The sequence below is a fragment of the Berghia stephanieae genome, chromosome 2, assembly GCF_034508935.2.
Source record: "Berghia stephanieae isolate SIO BIC M18660-M18661 chromosome 2, UCSD_Bste_1.3, whole genome shotgun sequence".
NCBI lineage: Eukaryota > Metazoa > Mollusca > Gastropoda > Nudibranchia > Aeolidiidae > Berghia > Berghia stephanieae.
Genome location: NC_088361.1, coordinates 51,456,460 through 51,464,652, shown reverse-complemented (window position 1 = coordinate 51,464,652; position 8,193 = coordinate 51,456,460). Strand labels below are relative to the sequence as shown.

At 35.9% G+C, this 8,193-nt stretch overlaps 1 protein-coding gene across 2 annotated transcripts in view; it reads right to left on the bottom strand.

Moving 5' to 3' along the window:
- Nucleotides 1-5,647: 5,647 nt before the first annotated feature.
- Nucleotides 5,648-8,193, bottom strand: part of LOC144965124 (uncharacterized) — a 17,468-nt gene continuing 14,922 nt past the window's right edge. For both annotated transcript variants that reach the window (XM_078900080.1, XM_078900081.1), the window contains one exon: nucleotides 5,648-8,193. This exon is cut by the window's right edge and continues 1,325 nt beyond it. The gene's annotated coding sequence lies outside the window, so the exon portion shown is untranslated.

Genomic DNA, 8,193 nt, shown 5'->3' with positions numbered 1-8,193 from the left:
AAATGCCGGGCTAAAAACAATAACAAAGAGCTGAGTTGCGTCAATTTCGTTCCTTCTATAAGTATTTGTTATATGCAATAGATAGTGTGCGCTTCGGAAATATAACGGACCAACACACAAAACTATGTGTAATCTTGGTCGTTTATAGTCTGGTTAATACAGTTTCGTGAGAATGACTCATAAATGTGGATGGCAAAAAAAACATTAACAAAGACCTGAGTGACGTCATCTTTATTCTATCTATAGATAGTGTGGGCTTGGCTAAGAAACTCACAACATTGTCATCCGGAAATATAACGGACCAACACACAAAAGAGTGTGTAATCATGAACTTTTATAGTCTGGTTTAGTGAGAATTACTCATAAACATGGATGGCAAAAAAAACAATACAAAGACCTGGGTAACGTCAACTTCGTTCTATCTATACTTACATACTCTGTAAAAACAAGGATTATTTAAAATTTTAGTCAGAAAACTCATCCTTCAAAATCGATCCATTGAAATGACCCTCATATTGGCAAAAATTCCTAATAATAAGGTTTTACTTTTTTTTTGCCAAGAAGAGGGTCATTCTAATCAATCGATATTTGAAGAATAAGTTTTCTGGCCAAACTTTGAAACATGTTGATTTTTTTTTTCCAGAGTATAATAGTATAACAGTTTCAATTACTGACATTGCAATATACACTGCATCTATTGCATAACTGTGGTACGTAGGGTCCTACAAAAAAAAAGAGTTTGGACACCCTGGACTTTTCATCGCGAACAATTGAGACGAGTTATTGGGGTACATTGGCCAGACAAAATCAGTAATGAGGATGTATATTACAACCAGTCAGTACGCGTATAAAGAAACAAAGATGGAAACTGTTCGGACACGTGCTCCGGCGAGATGACAATATTCCAGAACAAACCTCAATGGATGATTACTTCAAACAAGGAGCCAAATACAGAGGGCGTACACCAACTTCACTTCCAATAACATTGAATCAAGATCTCAAAAAACATCATATACATTTAGAAACAACAACAGAAGAATTGATTTCAACAACACAAGGAAACATCCAACTGCCTCAGCACCTTAACACACATGATGACAATCTACAGCTAAGAACACTTGCACTAGAGAGAGATTTATGGAGGCAAATTACTAACTGGATAATAGAAACAGACTGACAAACTCGAAGTGACGCACACATTCACGGCAAGCGTCCATATAGACTGCGCAGCATCTTACACACATTATAGGTATAACTTCGTTTACAAAATAGAAATCATGAGACAATAAGGTGAGTTTTCAATTTAGAGTTGAAAGCTGATAATGAGTCAGCACTTCTAATTATTTGTTGGTTGGAATTATAAAATGAACTTGCACTCATTTCGGTTGTATTATGTTTTAACTGTATTTAGAACTTTAGTGAGACCCACTTCAGAGTATGCTAATTGTAAAATGAAGCCTGATGTATAAAATATGTATGTAATAGTAATAATATTATGTAACACGCCTGACCGGCGAGTCTTGTTTTAGTTGGCTCTTACATTTACCTGATTTGCGTGATTTTTATGTGACATCACGCCTCGATTTTAATTCCATCTAATATGTGATATTCTTGTGGTTTTATTGATATTCATATTACCGATTTCCAACAGAGGATTTTTCCCAAATTTTCAAATTTAAGTATGGATTTTCCAAAGTCTAACTTAGTTTTATAAAGCTATATGTTTACAGCCATATTGGAAACTTTATTCACTGTGCTTTATTTTACAACTTTTAACAACTATAGAATGATTTACATAGATTTATTTATAATACTAGTTTTATGAACATACTCAGAGAGGGTAGACGAAAACAACGCCCTATTACCGCCGTCATTGCTCACCGGCCAACCCAACGCCCGCTACCCCTACGACCTCAATCCACACTTAAATTAATCAACACGTTCAAAGGAGGGCCACTATAAGTATGTCCCTTAATTATATTATTTGTCTTATAAGGAAAGATTAGAACGCCTTTCACTTCCTTCTTTAAAGTACAGAGGCTTAAAGGTGATCTGATTCAAATTTACAAGATTGTCAACTTGGATTCCACGGAGTTCAAATATGAGGTTTTGACAAGATGTGGGGTCTTCAAAATCTTCAAAGACCGGTGTTAAACCTCACTCTTTAATTTTCTTTTATTATCCGTAGCCATTCGGAACTCTGTTCAAAAACTTCAAGGAATATCAATGTTTTTGAGAACTGTGTTGATAAGGAATTCGATCACCTTAAGTTTGAATTTGATGAGTAATTTATGTTTATTTTATAATTGATATCCTGTACTTAATATCACACAAATGCATATCAGTTATTTATCACTGCGACAAGGCATCAATGGCCACACTATTGGCCTAATTTATCCCTTATTAGGTATTGTGTATTGTATTCTACTATTCTGGGAGAGAACGTTCCAATTGCTGAAAATTAAAAAGTTTGTTCACCATTTTTGCAGAATGTTAGGGGTTTAGATAAGATTGTGGCAACTAAAGAGGCATCAATGAGTCACACAATGAAGATATGGGAAAGAGTAATTGATATGAGAATTAGAAAAGATATAGACATAAGTGAAGAGTAGTTTGGAATTGTTGCTGATAAAAGTACAACGGATGCTATATTTGCTCTAAAAGTGACCGTAGAGAAAGTATAAAGAAAAGCAAAGAGAATTACATTGTGTTTTCATTGACCTGGAGAAAGCATTATGATAGGGTATCAAGAGAAGAAATGTGATACTGTCTAAAAGCAAATGTGGTAACAGAAAAATTATATCAAAGTTATCCAAGATATGAACGAAGGAAACAAAACAGAGGTAAGGACAGCTGTTGGTTCAACTGAACCATTTAATGTAAGAGTAGGATTATACCAGGGATATTCTCTCAGCCCACTGCTGTTTGCAATTGTAATGGATGTTATCACAGAACACATTCGGCGTGAGGCACCATGGCACATGTATGCGGAGACGTAGTACTTTTAAATGGTACAAAAGCTGAGGCTGAAAATGAGCTGGAGACGGGTGTTAGAAAGGAGGGGATTAAGGGTAACCGAGATCAAAGATAGAGTGCATCGAACAACAGAGATCAGGACCATAAATAAAGATAGACAAGAGGATGTGCCAGAGACAAACCAATTCAAATACACAGGAACAACTGTACAAGGAGATGGAAGCAATGAGATGGAAGTTAAGAAGAGGATAAAGGCATGCTGGAATAATTGGAGGAAGGTAACCGGAGTTATGTGTGGGTGTGACGAACGATTTTCTTTCTCTTATGATTTCTTTATCATTCGTCAGCGTCTAATTCAAAACCACTTCAAATTTTAGTGGACAACAATATTTGCGAAGGGAAATTAACACTTTGAGTTAAAACACTCAAAACATGGACAGTCTTTTCTCCAATAAAGCTCTAAATTTTGCTAACGGGACTTGGTCAATATGTAGGAAACCTTCCCATTGTATAACAGAACGCTAGATCTTACCCCTCACTTTCCGCTTAAGGCTTATTCACCTGTTCAATTGTCTGTCCATTGTGTGCATATCTCCTGCTAATTGTCCTTTCCAAATAAGACTTCAGGTGTGCATGTGCCATGAGGTTTGAGTCTCGTTCAAGAGTAGCTAAAATTGCAATTAATATTCTAGCTCTCCATTATCTCCCTACCCAGTTGTTAATCAAAAGCATCTGAACGCCATTGGTTATCTAAATAGTAACATTCTTGCTGATTGGCTATCCCCATAATTGTTTGGCGTGCCTTATTTTACAAAACCAAATTCATCTCAGAACTGAATCACACACACACACACTAAGAATCCCAAGAAAAAAAAATCATTCCTCCAATTCCAAACTTCTCTCGGTTGAAGGTAAATTAATACTGGTTAACTTATTCAAAATGGAACGAAATATTACTGTGAATTAATGCTTAACCTAACATTACTGTTATCCCTTGTGTATATTTTATTTGTGCTTTATTCTATGGATGTTCCTAAGTTGAAATACTTGTACAAAACTATATATATATATATATATATATATATATATATATATATATATTATACTATAGTTAACATTTGTTAATGATCCATGCTATTATTTTCATTTTTATTCAATATGTATATTGCATGATGTCTGTAAACTACCGCCAATCCACGGTCACACATCATAATAATCACATAATTAATAAAAATAAATTATAATATATAAGGGACATAACCCTGTTAAATTCTCATCATGTAAGATAGCTCAACTGTCAGTTGATGTTTGATACAAATGCAATAACTGTAACCATTGTCATGGAGTTATTGCTTCTCCTTGCCTTTGGTCGGCAATAAAAGCTATTATGATGTGTCCCTGAAGGACGACCCTGTGGCGAAAGATAAACTAGATTTGGCTCTAAGACCTTTTTGTTTAAACTCTTAATTGAAGGTCCTTGACCAGCATCCTTGCCCAGCTCGTGCCCATTCCCTGCCTGGCATCCCTGCCTAGCATCCCTGCCTCCCAGTCCTTGCTTAGCACCCAATCCCTGATGTCAGTCATCGCCGACACCAGAACCTTCCTGTCAGCCCATAACTACAGCACACTGTTGTGAAGTCAAGAAAACCCTGGAACCAGGAGCCAACCCTTGAACTAGCTGATACTGCCTCGTTATTTGACCAATCAAGCAAGCCGACTGGATTAAAGATAAGCCAACCGGGCTTATACCATTTTCAAATGTATTTTCCACTGACACAAATGATTAAAAATAAATAAATGAATAAATGAATGAATAAATAAATAAATAAATTAGATCCACTCAATTAGAGCTATTCTTCCTGATATTAAATAAATACTTATTCTCTCTATCTTTTCCTGTAAGAATCAAATTAAACTTATGTATAGAATTGTTATTAATGTATTGGGTGTTACTATTGTCTTGACTCACTTGTATTAATACAATCAGTTATAAGGGACCCTAAGGCTATTGCGTTTTTTTAATTTGTTGAAATGGTTTGTGATTTATACACCTAAGTAAAACTGTGTCCATGTTGCCGTGGCTCCGAAATTCATTCGAGTCACTAAGGTGTTTTCTCTTGCCTCGGAGTCTAAGAATCTTCGCGAAGTCCCAGATTTGAGAGTTTTTGCCGAGATTAGGGTTGAGACTGAGTTGAAGGCAGCCGGACAAAATGGGCCCAGATAAGGAAGACCTCCAAAAAACCGTCAGATGGAAGAGTGCTGTTGCGGCCACAAGGAATCAAGAGGCTGAAGTCAAGTAAGTCAAGTGAGGGTCGTCTAAATCGGTCGATTTTTGAAGAACGAGTTTTGTTTAAATACGTGTCTTTCCAGAGCACGACAGGTTAATCACTCTCAAACCATACGCAGGTGTAAAATTAATACTTGACCGATAACAGCATTATCTTCGTCGAAAAAAAAATGTAAGAGGGCATTACAGACGTCATGTATCCTCATACATAATCAGTGTTGCTGTTGACTTGGATCCAGTGTAAAGCGCTTTGAGCACAAAAAGTAAATGTAACGTTAGATTTGAGCTCACTTCTAAAAATATTTGTTTCAAAATAGGTTTCAAAGTTAAATCTATTACATTATTCACAATCAATGACTCAACAACGGACAATTTGATAAAGGTTTCTCTTTTATTATTAATTTGTTATTTGAGTATACTTTCCAATTCAAAAAAAGATATTACATGTTTCAAATAATTTAGCTCAAAACTGATTAAAAACGCCAACTTGACAACTCAGTAACCTCTTGTGAAAGGATTCTCACTGACACTATACGCTCTGTTGATCATTATAACAGATCTAGTTTGCTTATATTTTCGTCTTACCTTTCAACTGGTAATACGATACTATTTTGCGGACACTTTTATGACAACCATTTATCAAAGGCGATCTTTCTTATGGATGAATGGCTACACTAGGGCATCGGGACTGGAGAATGTTTATTATTAGGGAAAGAAAGTTATGCTCTAACCATGTTTAACCAGTGTGGACCAATACAGCAGAAAAGTCGTGACGTCACACCGTCTACTTTATGTGTATGTAACCAGTCCTTCGGAGGTCTAATAATAAAAAGGTTACGTATTGAATCATAAGGTGGCAGAACTATTTTAGAAGTAGGATGTGTAGGCAGATTCTTAGAATAAAGGGACGTAAAAGATCGAGGATGGATGATCTTTATTGAGGATCAGCAAATATTTAGATTAAAAAATTAAGATGCCATCACTCTGAAACCAGAAGCTCAATTGCACAAGGTATGTATCCAGTCATCCGGAAGAGTGGTTTTACACTTCCAATGAGATTGGGGGGTTTTTTACATCACACTTTTGTTCCGTGATATGAAATGAACTGTAGTTCTACACGCATGATGAATGGTGTCTGGTGTCATAACATAAATTTACGTGCAACCGTACACGTTTATAGTCTTATTAAGCGAATCTAGTGAGAACTAATCACTCAACTAGCGGTCTAAACACAAAAAATATAGAGCAGAATGATGTCATCTTCCTTCACTCTACTAGTAGAAAACAACCAGCTATATTTGTCAGAGCGGGCTTGACGGTGTGTCACAAATCCCGCTTTTTGATTGGTCAAAAAATCTACTGGTGAATACGCTAATTTTAAGCATCAGTAGCTTTGTGTTAAAACAGAATGACTAACGCTCTGAAAATGAAAGTTAAGCTGGTCCGGCTGGTGGGAACGTTTTGGATGAGTTGGCCATTAAGGATGCAAAGCAACATGACAATGGCTTTCTATATGAGGGGAGAACCGAGGGGTTCGGGGTCGATTAGGAACAGCGAAGAAGTGGGGCAGTCAACCATGGGGAACAGAAGTTGTGACGTCACAATGTCTTCGCCTTGAAAACTTTAACTCCTTACCGTCCATTTTCAGGATTTTCTCCAAAACTTCACACCCAAATAACACAAAATAGATTTTTTATCACTCAAACACAACAGCAGTAAAATTCTTGCGTTGTATCGTAACGAATGTGACGATTTTCCTTTGTTGGTAAGGAGAGGGTTAAGGTTACATTTTAAAGAACTCAATATTATGCTTTAACTCTCCGTGTATTCGAAGCATTAACTAGATTAAAACCCGATCGTCCTATCAAAAGGCACTTTACTGATCACTATCGGTTGTTTAAATATATTGGGCGGTTGAGAACCAAATGCTTAGACAGATAGTATGAAGTTGACGTCACCCGGGTCTTTGTTATTGCTTTTTTCTATCCGTGTTTATGAGTAATTCTCACTAAACTGTATTAAACTCTCTCTCTCTCTCTCTCTCTCTCTCTCTCTCTCTCTCTCTCTCTCTCTCTCTCTCTCTCTCTCTCTCTCTCTCTCGAGTTCACCCTTATTGAAAATCGAACAAATTTGTATGCATATGAACTCGAGAGAGTTAACAAGACTATAAATGTTTAAGGTTAGACATATTTTTGTGTGTTGGTCCGTTATACTTCCGGATGGCCATATTTTCAGCTTTCAACCAAGCGCATGCTATCTATATAGTAATTTCTGTTGAGCTCGTAACCTCATGAGTTTTCACTTCTAGAATGTTTGGGTTTTTGCGTGTGTGTTTTTTTTTAAGTTTGAACATTTTGTATATAGCTTTTCCACAGTTTCACTATGTTCAATGTGCTTCACATTTTTTATTACGCCAAGCAGGATATACAGAATCAAATTGACTATTATTAGGGAGAGAAATTGGACAAGTACGTTTCAGGTCTGGTGACCCAAATGTTATGGGCTCATTGTTGTCATGGAAATATTCTCCAACCAACGCAAAATAATTTTGTCCATAAATGCGTTTGGTTATCAGACCTATAAATAATAATAATAATAATAATAATAATAATAATAATAATAATAATAATAATAATAATAATAATAATAATAATAATAATAATAATAATAATAATAATAATAATAATAATACTTTATTTATCCTATGGTATTTGCTTGTTCACTTTGGAGAAATACCATTCTGTCTGTCCTCACTCAAGCTTCAGCAAATAACAAATTAAATATTAAATGTGAGCCATCGCCTCAAACCGGGAGTATGTCGAGGTGAACTAGATGACTTCATACATGTAAACCTATGTGTAACATTGATATAACACAAATGAAGAGGAGTTTGGTTGTTGTTTTTCTTGGAGCAAGAACGACCCCAGCAT